The 15,618-nt window shown below is 50.1% G+C and overlaps 1 long non-coding RNA gene across 3 annotated transcripts in view; it reads right to left on the bottom strand.

Annotated features, from left to right (window-relative positions):
- Positions 1–2,066: 2,066 nt before the first annotated feature.
- LOC123289377 (uncharacterized) overlaps positions 2,067–15,618 on the bottom strand; it is a 41,164-nt gene continuing 27,612 nt past the window's right edge. For 2 of the 3 annotated variants that reach the window (XR_011506334.1, XR_011506333.1), the window contains exons 5-7: positions 13,879–14,301; positions 13,187–13,340; positions 2,067–7,717 (exon numbers count right to left, since the gene is read on the bottom strand). This is a non-coding gene — a long non-coding RNA (uncharacterized lncRNA). The remainder of the gene's footprint in view (positions 7,718–13,186; positions 13,341–13,878; positions 14,302–15,618) is intronic. The other variant, XR_011506335.1, reaches the window with a different exon arrangement.

Here is a 15,618-nt window from a genome sequence, read left to right as displayed (position 1 = left end):
ACACGCACTTGCACACACCAGCCAGCACCTAGTAGGAGCGACATGGCAATAATCATGACAGACACTGCCCCCACTCACCCTCCCTTCGTAAAGCTTACATTCTCATAAGACACACCATCATTAAGCAATTTATTTCACAATTAACTAGCCAATTAAAAAGGTGGCCACTGCTACAAAGGAGAGGTAGAGAGAGCCGCACTGTGATTAGCGCGCTCTGAGGAGAAAGTGCCCGTTGATTTGCTGAATGTGTTGAAAGCTTCCGTGAAAACTAACTTTCCCATAGCTCCTTGTGGCAGTTTAAAAAAACAGAAAAAAAAGAGCAGGAAGAAAGCAGTTCTTGTTTATCTGAGAGAAATAAAAAGGAACCATCGATCAAGACCTCTTCCTGGAAAACGAGGCTACAGAAGAGTGAATTAGAGAGAGGATCGCTAAGGGGTTCTCAGCGAGCTCGTCCTCTGAGCGCCTCCTGCGTGATGGACGCTGCGGGGCTTTCCAACAACGCCAGGAAATAGGAGTTATTTTCCAAGTTAAAGAGGAGAACCCAGAGACACAGAGAGGTTAACCAGTTCTCCGAAGGTCAGTGACACAGCAACCAAGCAGGAGCAGGATTCAAGCCCAGGTTGACGTGACAGCAATGTGCAGAACCGTCCCCCAAACCATACTGTATTTTCTAATCTTAAAAGCTGATCAGCTAAAAGTTGAAACTTTGGACTCTGACATCATGGGTGTGTGAAGTCTTCTTTTCAATACCTTCTCTCCTCCATGGGGCACTGGAGAAAAAACATTGCATTTTCCAGGAACCAAGAGGATCAAAATGAGAAGACCACGCATGATGCAAACCACACTTCTTGGGGGAATTGTTAATTACTGGAATGATTGCATTCCTTTCCCCTGAGATATAGGTTTCTTGAACAAAAAGCTTTAATATTTTGTTTATGCAAATGGAGAAAACATTCTCCATCTCGCAAATAAGATGCCCAAGTGGGGTCTTTTCTCTGCCTTTCTACGACTTAAGCAAACATTTTCTTTTTCTAAGGCAATTCCACCTCTTGGTACAGCCAAACTTTGCCCAGAGTTCCTGGCCCCAATTTCAGGAGCAAAATCATTTCTTACTAATCCAGTTTTCTCATAGTTTAAAAAGGACAATGAGGATTCACTTTTTGTTTGAAGCAACAGGGGCTCATCTTTTCTGGACTCATCCTCTGGCCTGGGGACAATCTTCATCTGATGGCCCACATGGGCCTGACTCCACAAATGCCTTTTCCATCAACGATGAACACTCTGGAGCATTTTCCAACATCGAGAATGAATCCAACTTTGGAGTAGAGAAGCGTAGAGCGTGCCTTGGCCAACACGCCTTCCCGGAAGCCTACAGCTGCCACCACTCCTAGCCTGTCCCACCATGAGGGTCTGGGAGCCGGAATGCCCACTGAGCTGCTGCTCCCGGAGCAGACATTCTGCCTTCCTGGGAGTGAACAGGGAAGAGGGCACCTGGACAGGCGTGTACGAACAGCCCTCCCTCCTAAGGAGCTTGCCTTTCAGGTTTCCTAAGAGCCCATGGATTCTATAATGAGGAGGGATTTGTTTGTTGAAGGATCTTTTCAGCTTTATTACTTAACTCAAAGGCGAGAAGGGGGTGGGGGCAAGATGAGAACTACTCTCCCGTGCTTTCCTTTGCCTCCAAGTAGTCCAAATTGAAGCTTTGTCTGCAGCTGCCCTGAAACAGCAGCCGAGATAGTTTTAAGAATGGGGAGCCAGAAGTTCTAGTCCTGGACTGGCTCCCTCACCTGCTATGTGACCAGGGACAAACCCTTCCCCTTTTCTGGGCTGGAGTCCCCGCCATGTGTTCAATGAGAAGGTGGGTGCTGTTATCTGTGTCTCAGTTTCCTCGTGTGCGCAATGGGCATTGCAGTAAGTATCTGACATCACCCTCCTGGTTGTTAGAAAAATCAGCGTGCAATAATGTAACACAAACTAGGTCTGAGCCTTCATTTTGACAGTTGTAGTGTTAGAACTACAAAGCAGGGGCAAATTCTCATTAGCTTTGAGACGTCCTTGGTGGTGGCTGTCAACTTCTTTGTGCAACAAATATAATTTATTTTATTTTGTAACTTTTTATTTTGGCAAACTTTTCAATTTACAGAAGATTTGCAAAAGATAGAACAGAGAGTTCTCATTCATCCTTCACCCAGCTTCCCTTGACATTAACATCTTGTGTAACTATTGTACAATTATCAAAACTAAGAAATCAACATTGGCACAAAACTGTTAACTAAACTACAGACTTCACTGAGATGTCACCAGTTTTTCCACTCATGTCCTTTTGTGTTCCAAAATCCAATACACAGTCACATATTAAATTTAGTCATGTCGCCCTACCGCCAATCTGTAACAGTTTCTGTTTTTCTTTTTTTCCACGACCTTGACATTTTTTAACAGTACCGCTCAGGTATTTTGTAGAATGTCCTCAGCTCGGATTTGTCTGATGTCTTCTCACGACATGACAGAACTAATGAATTTGCAGGAGGAGTATCATGGACCTGAAGTTCCTTTCTCATCGCATCACATCAGGGGCATGAGAGAAATGATTATCACTGGGGATGTTAAATCTGATGACTGGGTAAGGTGGTGTCTGCCAGGTTTCTCCACTATAATGGTACTATTTTTCCTTTTCCATAATCTGCTCAGAGAAGAGAATGACTGAGTTCAGCCTACACTACACACAGAGTTCAACGGGTGAAGAATTAAGCTCCACCTCCTAGGGAAGGAATAGCAAAGACCTGTGGACATATGTTAAAACCACCACATTTGGAGAGAGTTCCTTTGAGGCTATACAAATATCTTGTTTTTCCTTAAAGTTTTGACCACCAATTTTATCATAATAAATGGTGTTCTAAGTGGTTTCTATGTCTCTCATTCTTTCTATATTTATTATTTGGAATTCTTCCATAAGGAAGATTTGGCTCTTCTTACTTACTTATTTATATTGAAATGGATTCATGGATATTTATTTTTTTTCCTTTGGGTTATAACCCAGTATTATATGGATTTACTGTAGCCACAGGAAGCTCTTTCAGGTTGACTCTTATGTCCTTTTGACACACACCATCTTTTTTTTTAAACACTTCCTTACTTTCTGGCACTACTTTGGTCTTTAGCATCATCTTGTATTTTCCCTGACTCAGTCCTGGAACCTGTCATTTCTCCGGGAGCCCTGGCTCCTTTCATTGGAAAGTGGTGTTTAGGAACCAAAGTCTGGACTCTGAGCGTGCTCATTGTGACAAGGGTGTCACTGCTTCCAGGCTCTCTCAGCAGACAGAATAAGGAAATACAGGAAATACTAACCCATGTATACACACATTTCTATATTTGTTTCTGTATCTATCTGTATATATATTAGAACAGACATGAATTCATACTGACACCTGAAACTCCAAACCACCCCCACAGAGTCATTCTAGTCTTTCCTTCATGCTCACATGTGAATTCCTTCTCAGGACTTAGAAACGTGGCTCCCATTATCTACAGTTTATTTACTTATTTGTTCAACCCTCTCACACGTATAGTTTCAGAATGCTAATCCCTACTCCTATGAGAAATACACTTACCAACTGGAGTATGGTGTTTATAAACAGTTCTTTTTGTCTTTAGCCAAACATAATTTTTAATATTTAAAAGAAGGCCTGGATTCAAACCCCAGCTCTGCCACTCACTGGCTGTGTCAGTGTAAGGCACACACTTTCCCCTCCATCTCAGTTACTCGTCTATAAAACCAGAATAACAACCTCTGTCCTACTGCTTCAGAGCCCTGGTGGGAAGGGAAGAGTTAGAGGACAGAAAGGTTATTAAGGGGCTCAGAAAAATTGTCTCACACTCCTCAAATGTCTGATGCTGTCATAACACCACAGCCCCTGAACTCCAGGCATGGGCCCTGCAGATGGCAGCTCCTGTCCTTTGAGTCTTGTCCTGCTCGAAGGCACATACGAGGGTCACAAGTGTCCACTCATTTCTGCATCCAACTCAGTGAGTCTGATGCAGGCCAAGTCGGGAGGGAGCCTGGTCTCTGGCTAAACAAACACGGGCACTGAGAGCGTCTGAGCTCTCACAACCTGCTGGGGCATCTCAGCCCAGCCAGCCCGGCCAGACCCGAAGCACTCCACTGGCCCCTGCCCTCAGCTGCCTCCTGTCTCACAGGCAGCAGCCCTACCCGGAGGGCCTGTGCCTTTCTTGGGAAGACCCCTGCATCCTGAAAGGGGACGCTTTGCTTTCACTTTGCAGACTGGCAGGGCCCCTTCCCTTCTCTGGTCTTCAGTTTTCCCACCTGCAGGAACGACGTGCTGGATCAGACCAGAAGTCACACACTGGGAGCTGGAGCTAGCAGGCATGTGTTGCATTGGGCCCACAGGGCACTTCAGTATGTTTTTAAGAAAATTAATAGCCCTTATTGGTAGAGCAGCTTTAGGTTTACAGAAAATTGAGTGGAAAGAGTTCCCATATGCTCCCTCTCCTACGTGCAACCCAAACGTTTCCCTTAATATTAACATCTTGCATTAGTATGGCACATTCACTGCAATTGATGAGCCCACGTAATACGTTATTACTAATTAAAGCCCACAATTTATGTTGGGGCTCACTCCTTGTGTTGCACAACTCTATGGGTTGTGACAGATGCATGTCATGTATAGCAGCTTAAGAATAGTTTCATCGCCCTAAAAATCCTGTTTCACCTATTCCTACTTTCCCCTCTCCCCTAAACCCCTGGCAACCACTGATCTTTGCTTCTACAGTTTTGCCTTTTCTAGAATGTCATATACTTGGAATCACACAGGATGGAGGCTTTTCAGACTGGCTCCTTTCACTTAGCTGTATACATTTAAGGTTCCCCCATGTCTTGTCATGGCTTGATAGTTCATTCCTCTTCATCGCTGAATAATATTCCATTGTATAGATGTACCACAGCTTCTTTATCCATTCACCAGTATGATTTTAAGCTGGAAGCATTTGCCAAGAGTTAAGAATGGAAGGCATTATACTGAAATCCATGTTTTCAGCTTCTCTTTAAAAACTGGGAGGTGTGGTCACAATGGGTCTGTCTTCCCAGATGGCGACAATGGGCTGGACTGAGTAGCAGCAGGAGTCTTTGGAAGGGGCGTTGGTGACCTGCTCACTACATTCCTCCCCCCAACCCCCCGCTCCGTCCTTCTTACCTCCTTAGGTGACCTGCCAGGTCCTGGTGAGCATTCAGACCAAGTTTTGCATCTTATTAGTGGAGTGACTCCCGGCAAATGTGCTGGTTGTTTTCCATTGTGCCCCTTCCTTTCCCTCCATCCTATCTCCACCCTTTCCTGTCCTGCTCCGCGTCCTGAGACACTGACCCCGCAGACTGCACTTCCCAGCTTCCCTCGCTGCCTGGCTTCCGGGTGGGTTTGGTTGCAGTAGACACTGGCGTGAGGTCAGAGGGTGAGAGGAGAGAGGGACAACCATGTGCTCCCATCGTGCTCCCCCACTGCTTGGGCACCTACTGTCTGGCAGTAGCTGTAGCCATCCAAGACCATGGCTCGTGCTGGGCAACCCTCCCCTACAGTCCCAGCCCTCTCTGGGCACGGGTAACCCCATGCCCTCCCTTTGCCCCTTCCCACTGTGGCTAGCCTCTGGGTCTCTCAACATCTCATTTATCCCCTTAACCCTGTTGCTCCCTGTAAGCAGTCCTTTCAGTAAAGTCTCTATTGGAAGCAACCAGGTTGTTTGTTTCCTGTTGAGCCCAATACAGCAAGCTGCTTCTTTCCTCTGTTTCTCAGCTTCCTCCCCTGAAAACGGGAATCATGTCAATGCCCACTTCACGGGGACGATGTGGCAAAAAATGAGAAAACGTTCATATGGTGCCTACCACAGTGTCCAGCATAATAAGTGCTCATAGACGTTCATTCATATTATTATCATCATCGTCGTTATCATTCGAATTCACGACCCTGGGCCGACAAGGTCTCTACAGGTCCTTACACCCTGGACGAGTATGAATGGGTGACACAAAAGTTGCTGCCAACAAACCTTCAGAGATCATTTTAATCTGATCCCAAAGTGGAGCTGAGGCTCTGACAAGGTAAATTGTAATGATCTCTTGCCATTTATAAGCAAGGGGCCTGCCCCTTTGTGGAGAGCTTTGACATCCAGCCTTCCCTCGTGCGACGGCCGCCGCGTGGACCTTCCACCCCACTCACGCTAACACTTGTGGAGCCCTCTCTCTGTGCCACACAATCCAAGTCTTTCTATGTGGAACTATGTCAGCACCACACATCAGGGCCTCTACACTCGGGACAGTGGGCTCCGAGAGATGAATTGACTTGTCCAAGGTCACACAGCCAATACGTCTTTGAACTGGGACTAAACCCAGGTCTCTTGGCTCTGAGCCTGGCGTGCTTCCCGCTACACACGCTGCCCCCTCCTGGGCGAGGACACACTGACACCCAGACTTTTCCTCACCACAAAAATCTCCCCACTTCTAAGTAGAAGCCCTTCCTGCTTACAAATCCCTTGATTACGTTAGCAAGGCTCTTGAGAACTGGAGAGCGATGTGATGGAGGGTGAGGGCAAAGTCTGCCCTCCCTCCACACTCCCTTTCCTTGCTGGGTCCCAGCCAACAGCCCACTCCCTCACTTCCTGGTGCTGCCAGGCTCAGCGAGCCGGCCCCAGGTCGATCACTGATGCGTCTCCTCGAGCCAGGGGAGTGACCCAGGCAGCTTGAGGGGCTCAGCAAGGAGGAGGCAAAAACTGCGGCTCAGACAAAAACCAAATCTCCCCACTTGGATGTCAGCATGAGAAACATTTGTGGAATAAAGGAAAGGAGGGATGAACAAGGCAATCAACCCACCAAGGCTTCAGAGCCGGGATCCACAGGGTCTGCCCCATGTGCTGCTTCCCTCGCTGAGCCTCAGTTTCCTTGTCTGTGGCCTGGGCTACCGACTCCAGTCTTCTGGGAATCATCTTGAGGACTGAAGGACGTCACACGTGCACAGTACCCGGCACACAGTGGGCCCCCAGTGACGGCCTACTCTGCCCTCTGCCTCGTTTCACATCCTCTCCTTCCGTTCTTTGACTTCTCTCGGTCCTCGGGAAACATTCAGGAGGTTACAGCAATGACATCTAAGAATCGTGATATTTGGGATTTTTAGAAAGAAAAAGGCCCAGAAACCTGAAGCCCGAAGTCCTTGGATGTATCCCTGTGCGTCTCAGCTTCGATGCCGTGTGGGCACGTGGCAGGGGCCCAAGAAACACCAGCTGATTCATGATTTAAAATGTAGATAGTTGAGGCTGGGATCACCCTCACCTCCCTGACACTCTTAGGGGCACTTTGACATTTATGAAATCTCCAGAGGCCCCAACAGCCTAGGACATGGTCCAGAAGGTATACATTATCCCCATTTCCTGGATGGGAAAACCAAGTCTCAGTGAGGTTAGGCAGCTTGTCAAAGGTCACAGAAGTCTGCTGACACGGACTCCAGTGGTCCTTATGTCCTCCTGGGCCACCAGTTTATCTATGATTGGAAAGGAAGGGGGGTCCTGGCGCTTGGCTCCCAGCAATATTTCTCTCAACCTCGGGAGCTAAGTGCCAGTGAGAGGCAGCATCTTGCCCGGGGGTGCACCACAGTGGGAACAAAGCTGGGACAAAATCCGGGTTCTCCAAGTCTTTCCTTTGAGCTCTTCTCATCCTTCTATGTACCTTAGATTCAAAAGGAAACAGATATTAGGCAAGGAGTACTCAGGACTAACAAAATGAAAGAAATACCCCAGGTCCTCAGACTCCCGATAAATCCAATTCCGCCAGAGAGTGACTAGGAGAAGAGTCTCCAGGCCTAGCATTCCATGTGCCCGAAGGGGCGAGGCTGGGGTGTCTCCCAGGAGGCTGGCCTGGCTGCCCACCTGCTGCCTGAGGGCTCAGGGATGGCATTCAAGCTCCAGAGCCCCTGGGCAGAGCCAGCATGGGGCCCCAGGGCGCCTGGCTGCACACAACGCCCTCTCCAGCACAGCTCCTGACCCAGCAGTCACAGGTGAGTGGATGCCCAAGCAGGGGCTGAGAAAGAGAGGTGGCCAGGGCTCCAGGGGACACTTGACTTTGTCTCTTAGTGGAGCCAGGGACACACTCCAGTGATGCCCATGGCTATTTCCTTCAAGGGCACGCTGCCTTTATCTCCACCAAGAGGGGCCAGTGAGGGATCGTCAGGGGGTCCTGCTCTGAACTGAGCAGCCAGAGGGAGCCGGGCCAGCTGAGAATCACAGATAAACTGTGTGCTTATTTACTCAACATTCGCCACTGCCTGCTCTCCGCCAGCCTCTGCACTGGGAACCGGGGAGGCTGTAGTGAATTGGACACGATGTTTGCCCTTTGCAATCTAGTAAGATTTGTACCCGAGTAGCCAAAGTGCAAACAGAGAGTGGCAAGGCCCCAGGAGAGGGACTCCAGAGTGGTGCTGCCTGGCTCAAGCTCAGCCTAGCCCTACGATGCTGGGTGACCTCGAGCAACTTGCTTAACCTCTCTAACCTCTCTAATCTCCAAGAGCTACTCTAAAGATGAAATAAGATGAGTGGCTTGGAAGGACTTAGCAGGCAGAAGGTGAACAGGGGGAGATGATTACTAGTTCACAATTACACCGTTAACGTAGATGCCATTTACTCAGCGCCTTCCAAGTACCAAGTGTCTGCTCAGTATCACGTGTAATTATTCCAACGACCCTGGTGCAGCCATATTACTATCTATATTTTAGAGATGAGAAATGGAGGCTCAGAAAGGGGTGGTGACTTACCCATGGTCACACACTGTGAGTGACAGAGCTGGGATTGGAACCCAGGTCATTTGGGTTCAGAGCTTATGTTCCTTCTGAACTGCCTCCTATGGCTTCCCTCTTCCTCTTCAGCCTTTCCTTAATCAATAACTTACTGAACCATCTTTATGGGCCAGGCATCGTGCTAGGCTCCAAAGACAGAGAGGGGAGCAAAACAGACCTGGAGACCTCCCTCACGGCCTCACAGTCTCGTGGGGAGGGAAGCAATGAAGAATAATTACAAACATAATAACTGTCGCCAAAGGAGGGGGCCAGAGCCCCATGGGAGTGTGGAGCATATCTGGGAATCAAGCAAGGCCTTTCAGAAAAAAGTGACCTTTGAGATAAAACCTGAAGGCTGATGGAGAGCTGGGCAGACCAGAAGTCAGGGGAAGGGACAGCATGGAATCTGGAGCCACAGGCGGCCAAGGAACAGAACAGAACACACTGTTCAAGGAAGAGAAAGAGGCCAGGAGCAGAGACAGCAGGAGAAGGAGGTACAAGGATCGGCTGAAGAGGGAGGCAGGAGGCTTGTAACACATGCCAAGGAGTCTGGACTTGATCCTGAGGGCCCTTGAGAGCCGAGTTCACAGGGCCTTGAACCCCTCATTTAACATCTTGTGGCTTCCTCATGGGCCTCTCACTCGCTGACTCAGCAGCTGAGGAGTGAGTAAGAACAGAGGCCAGAGGAGCCGAGAGTGACCAGGCAAGCTGAGGTCAGCGCAGAGCTGCCGCGAGAGACCGGGCCAGGGCAGCACCAGGGACAGCTCTCAGTGGCTGTCCTGACTCAGAGGCAGTCAGAGATCACTCACGCTCATTCGTTCAGTCATTCACCCTACAAATATTTACTGAGTGCCTACTATGAGGGCACTGTTCTGGGCGCTGGAGGATACATCAGAACACTAAACAGACGAAATTCCCTGTCCTCCTGGAGATTGCTTTCTAGGAGAGGGAGACAGAAAATAAACATAACGAATTAGACAACTGTGCATTATATTAGAAGGTGACGTGTATGGAAAGAATAAGGGAAGGAAGGGGGATCGGGAGGCAAGTGAGAAGGGGACCAGTTATAACTTTAAACAGGATGGTCAGAGAAGGCTTCACCACAAAAGTGACATCTGGGCAAATACATGAAGGAGGCGAAGGAGTCAAAGCCATCCATGGGGAAGTGTTTCAGGCAGCAGGACCAGCAGGTGCAAAGTCCCTGTGGCAGGAGAAGGCCAGGCGTGTAGGAAGGTCTGTCAGGAAGCTGGGGTGGGAGAGTAGGAGTGGAGGACTCCAGGGAGATGCCAGGGAGGGACTCAGAGCACAGAGGGCCACAGGAAGAACTCGGCTCTTACTCCGGGTGAATGAGGAGCTCTGAGCAGAGAGGTGACATTATTTGACATGTATTTTCACAGGATCCCTCTGGCTGCTGCGTGGAGTTAGAGTGTGCGGTGAGAGTGGAGGCAGACAGACCTGTTAGGAGGCTACTGCTACTTCAGACAGGATTAAAGTGGGAAAGTTGCGTTCAGTATAGAAAGGGTTAACAATACCAGTGAAGGAGCTGCCAAAGCTGTGAGTGGGGCCAAGGGGGGCCCAGAATAGAGAGGAACAAGCCTACCCCTTCTTCTCAGAGGAGAGGCTGGGAAACTGGCAAGCCCAGAGGGAAAGACAGGCACAGAAGGATCCGTGCCCTTAGGGGGACACCCTCGCTCCATCCCGCCTTCTGAAATCTGCATCTGCTAAGCCCCTCTTCTCCGGCTCCTGACCAGTGCACAAAGCTCCAGCATTGAGTCTCACTTCCTCCGACCCACCCTCCATGCTGCCTCCAGGGACTCCTCCGAAACACATTCTGAACACCGCCACTCCACTGCACAAACACGTGCAGTGGCTCCCTCTGTCTTTAGGGTAAAGTCATACCTCCAGTTCCCCCATGATCTGGCACCACCCTGACCTGCCAGCCTCATCTCTCACCATTTCCCATCACACGCTCAACATTCCAGCCACAGTCAACTCCCTGCCTTTTCCCAAACAGGCCCCAAGCTTTCCTAGCCTTTGCTTACAGGGTTCACTCCAGCTGATGCATCTTCACCACCGAGGTCCTCCAGGAAGCCTTCCCAAGCTGGATGAGATCACTCCCTCCTAAGAACCTGCACAGCCTGTGGCCAGCAACCTTATTTCTACCCAGGGCCCGGAGACAGGGTGTGGTGAAGGAAAGCCGAGCGAGTCTCGAGTCAGCCCTCAGGGGCCGAAGGGCCAGCATGTGGGTCCTAAGGCTCCCACCCAGGAAAGAGAAGGCCAAGTACCCCCGGCTGCCCGAGGCATATGTGGCCACAATCCTTTGAGGCAGAGCGTGGAGGGAGCCTGGCAGCTTGTGGGCCAATATGCCCTCGAGCAAACCCCTCTCACAGGAGGCAAAGAGAGAGAAGCCCTGTCAGTAACCACCTACTATGTGCCAGCACTTTATCTCCATTGTGTCCTCCCCTCTCAGCAGCTCTGAGAGGTGACAGTTATTGTCTCTGCTTTTCAGACAAGAAAAACGAAGTTCAGGGGATGAAGCCACTTGTCTGAAGTCACGTGGTTAATAGTGACGGAGCTGAGATTTGAATGTAGGTCTCTCTGATGACTTCCTGCCCTGCTCTGACAAGGCTCTGTGGTGCAAGTAGCATCTGCTCTTGGCTTTAAAAGCTACATATACTTGGGACATGTAGAGGGAAGATTGGGATAGGAAGGCAAGGAAGGGTATTTCAGGCAGAGGGAAGAGAAGAGTGAGGGGGAGGGGAATTGCGGGTCTCTGGATTTAAAAATAGAGACATTGTGGCTTTTTAAAAAAATAGCGTTATGTGCTGGGGAGTAGCTGGAGCTAAGTCTGAGAAGGCCAGTTTGGACTAATTCATGAAAAACAGCCTTGAATGCCAGGCTAAGGCAAGCGGGTCCAGGAACAGCCCCCTCCTCTTGCATCCAGAAAGCTTGCAAGCTGGTGGCCTCAGTGGAGAGGGTTAGAGCAGAACCCAACAGCACAAAAGAAAACAGCTTCTTGTATCATATATAACCAAGCATTTTAGCAGCCTTTTGGAGGAAAAGCAAAAAACCTGCCAGGCTCTGCTTGATGGTGTCTACAAGGGAGTTTTGGAAACAGACAGGTTTGTGGATCAAAATATAATGCTCACCACTTAAATAGCTTTATTCTCAACAGCTGCACTAAGTCCCTAAGCCTCCAGCACAAGGGAGGAGGGAACAGGCGTGACTGCTCCTTGCAGAGGACAGATACCTCAGGCTGTCGGCACCTGGGGCCCCAGCTCAAACCCCACGGGGCAAGTGGGGCCCCATCCCCAGGGGGTGGCATTGGAAGGACCCAGAGGACAGAGGAGCCATTGGATGGGGAGGTGTGCCTTCTTAAATCTTGGGCGACCCTCAAGTCCCACCCTAACCCTGACATTAGGATCTAAAAGGAAAATATTTGGAGGCCTACTGGGGGCTAAGGAATGGATTTCGAAGGGTCTCAATTGCCCAGCACTCTCAGTTCCTTGCTGGGCTTCCATTTGCTTTGCTCTCGTCATCTGCCATAGATGTAGCCACCACTGCCGGGCCTCACCATGTGGGAGCTGTCGTAAAGGGCACCCTCCCACCCCCATCCCATCCTCAACACCCTACAACCCACCCACAAGGCTACATATGTCTACCAGCCTCTATTGAAGGTCCGAGAGGACAATGGAAATGCAGCCATAAAGCCAGACTCCAAATAGAACTCTTCCGGGAGGCCAAAACAAAGAAATGTCAACCCTCCACGGGGGTCCCCTTGTGTTTCTTGTCTGAAAGACCACTTGCCTTTTCCTTCTCTGAGAGAGGAACCCCTTAGTCAGTCCTTCACCAGGGGAACCTCCACCAGTTAGGAAAAGCTCAACCTTGATTGCAGGGATGGACTAACCCAGAGTCGAGGCGATCGACAGGACACAGGAAACCTTTGGCAGTATCTCCCCACAGGACGAGTCTACATACCCATGTGGGCCTCCCAGAACAGCCTGGCCCAGCCTGGGCTAGACTCAAAGGATGGTCCTCATCGACGTGTCTCCACCGATGCAAGACGGAAACACCTACTCATTCCTCCCACAGCCTTGGAAATGGTAATGCTTGAAACACACACACACACACAACACACACACGCACACAATTTTCCAAAGCTAAACAATAATTCTCAAAGCCAGTATAGGCTCTAGACTACCAGAAGAAAAACATTTTTCTAAATCCACATAATCTGCAGATTCCTCTGCCCGCATGGAGACCCACCTTACATCCCTATACAAAGCAGAATCGTGTCCCCTTTTTTGCTCAATCTGGTTGAATTGAGTTTCTATCACTTGAAACCAAAAAAGTCCTGACCAACGCACCTCACCTCTCTGTATGGGCCAAGAAGCTTTCAGCTGTGAATAACAGAAGTGTATTATCTCACAATGCAGAAAGTCTAGAGTGGGACGGCCCTCAGGGTGTGTTGAATCAGGGTGCAATGGTGTCTTCCAGGTTCTTCCAAGCTCCCCACTCTACCTAGAAACAAGACGACCACAAGATTTCAGACATCACATCCATGGGACATCATCAGCCCGAGGAAGCCGAGGAACCAGCTGTTACTGCATCTTTCTTGGGGGTAAGGCAAGGAAACTCTCTCCGAAGTCTCCATCAGGTACCTCCTGGGCTTCATTGGCCAAAATGGGATCTCATGCCTTTCCTCAACCAATGAGTTGGTGCAGGGCCAATGGCAAGTGAAATGGAATTTTCCTTAGACCAATCAGGCTCATCCCTGAAGTTGGGGGTGGTCAGAGTCCCCCAGAAGCAGATGGCTGTGATGTGCATGTTTGATGGGACTACCTCAATCACATTAGGCTTCCGTTAGGAGGGAGCAAAAGGGGAGAGGGCACTGGGCAGGCCGCCAACAACAGGTGCGACACTACCTCCAACGCCTACTCTGGCTGCAGCTTTCCTTAAGGTGGGCCACACCAGATCCTCAGGAGGATGTTTTCTCCCACAAGTTCCTGCAAGATGATGGTGGTCAGTGAGACAGGCACACCCCCTGCCCAGAACCAACCTTCAGTGTCGATGTGTGCTCTTCTAGTCACTTTGAGGAAGGCTCTCCGGCTGATGTGGGGGTGGACTGCAGTGAGCTGGGGCTGGAGGCAGGAATGCCAGTCAGGAAGTCAGTCTGGCTATCAGCCCAGGACCTGTGGAACAGGAGACAGCCCAGCCCAGAGATACTGCAGCCTGAGTCAGGAGCAAGTGGGAAGGCTGAAGACGAGAAGAGTGTGCTCTCAGAGGGAGGATTCTCAGGGATTCTGCCAAAGCACAAGGTCAGAGCCCTGAGCCCTTCCGTGAGGCAAGGCAGGGAGACAAGACTCCGTGAGTAAGGGGGGAGGGGACCCCCAAAGCCATCACCTTCACTTGTCCTGAATGGCGCTGGGCAGCTTGGACACGCCCGCCTCTGATGGCCTCTGCAGTCAGCTCAGTGGCATTCCTTGGATGAATGGAGAAGGGAAGCTGGGATTTGATTCCTGCCACTGGCCTCCTCCATCCTCACGCCAATCTTCACTCTCTAAACATTCTGAGCTCTTTTTCACCTTCAAGCCTTTGCCTACGCTATTCCCTTATCCGGGAGGCTTTTCCTTCCCAGAAGGCCCCACTTCATCCTTCATGAGCAGCCTCGGGAGCCCCAACTGGGTGAGTGGCTCCCTCCTTCCACTCCCTCACAGCTGTCGAGCTGTGTGCCTCATCGTGGGTTGTAATTCCTATCCACATGGCATCTGTCCATCTCCCAGAGGGAGCTGCGGGCTCTTCAGGGGCAGGGACCATGTGGTGTCTCTCTCAGTGAGCTCTCAGGGTCCAGCCAGTGCAGGGCCGCAGCATGTGCTTAGGAAACAAGGCCAGGGACAGTGGGGCAGAGGCAGGCTCCTGCTGCCTTCTCTCGAGCTCAGTTGTCCAAGATGGTAGGCCCAGCCACACGCTGCTACTTACATGTAAACTAATTCAATAAAGTTTAGTTCCTCAGTTACACTAGCCGCTTTTCAAGGGTTCAACAGCCACTTGTAGCTAGTGGTTACTGAACAGACAGTGCAAATATGGAACATTTCCATCACTGCAGGAAGTTCTAGTGGACAGCAATGTTCCAGAGACTCAAACTATTGCTGCAGCTCTGAGAGGGGCAAACCGTCTGCTTCAAACTCCTTTCTCCGTCCAGCACCCAGCACAGAGACAGACACATCCTCCTTTCTCCTTCCTCTCTACCAATCTTTGTCCACCCCCCTCTGCCTATCCCCCTCACTACAGTCCTGGAAGGTAAGCAGGATGGAGATTATAATTTCCATTTTACGGATGAGGAAATCAAAGCTCAGAGAGGGGAAGACTTTTGGCCGAGGTCATCCAGCTGGCAAATGTTGGAGCCTGGATCAGATCTCAGGTTAGACGCTGGTCCGTTCTTTTCTTCCAGGGCCATGTCACCTCTCACTAAAGGGTCATCTAATCCAAACTCCCATCTGATGCACTAATCACTTCAACAACATTCCTGTCCAGTGTTTATCCAGTTTCTGCTTAAACGCCCCCTATGATGTGAACCTCACTACCATTCTCTGGAGCAGTGCAATGCATCTCTAGAGAGCTCTGCTAGAAAACTCTTGCTTATGTTGGGTCAAAATCAACCTTCCTGGGGCCGGCCCTGTGGCCGCATGGTTATGTTCACATGCTCTGCTTCACAGGCCCAGGGTTTCACCAGTTCGGATCCTAGGGGCAGACATGGCACCGCTCATCAGGCCATGCTGAGGTGGCGTCCCACATAGCA

Source organism: Equus asinus, chromosome 10, assembly GCF_041296235.1.
Source record: "Equus asinus isolate D_3611 breed Donkey chromosome 10, EquAss-T2T_v2, whole genome shotgun sequence".
In the NCBI taxonomy this organism is placed as follows: Eukaryota; Metazoa; Chordata; class Mammalia; order Perissodactyla; family Equidae; genus Equus; species Equus asinus.
Note: the sequence above shows the minus strand (reverse complement) of the source record. Positions and strands in the feature narration are given on the sequence as shown.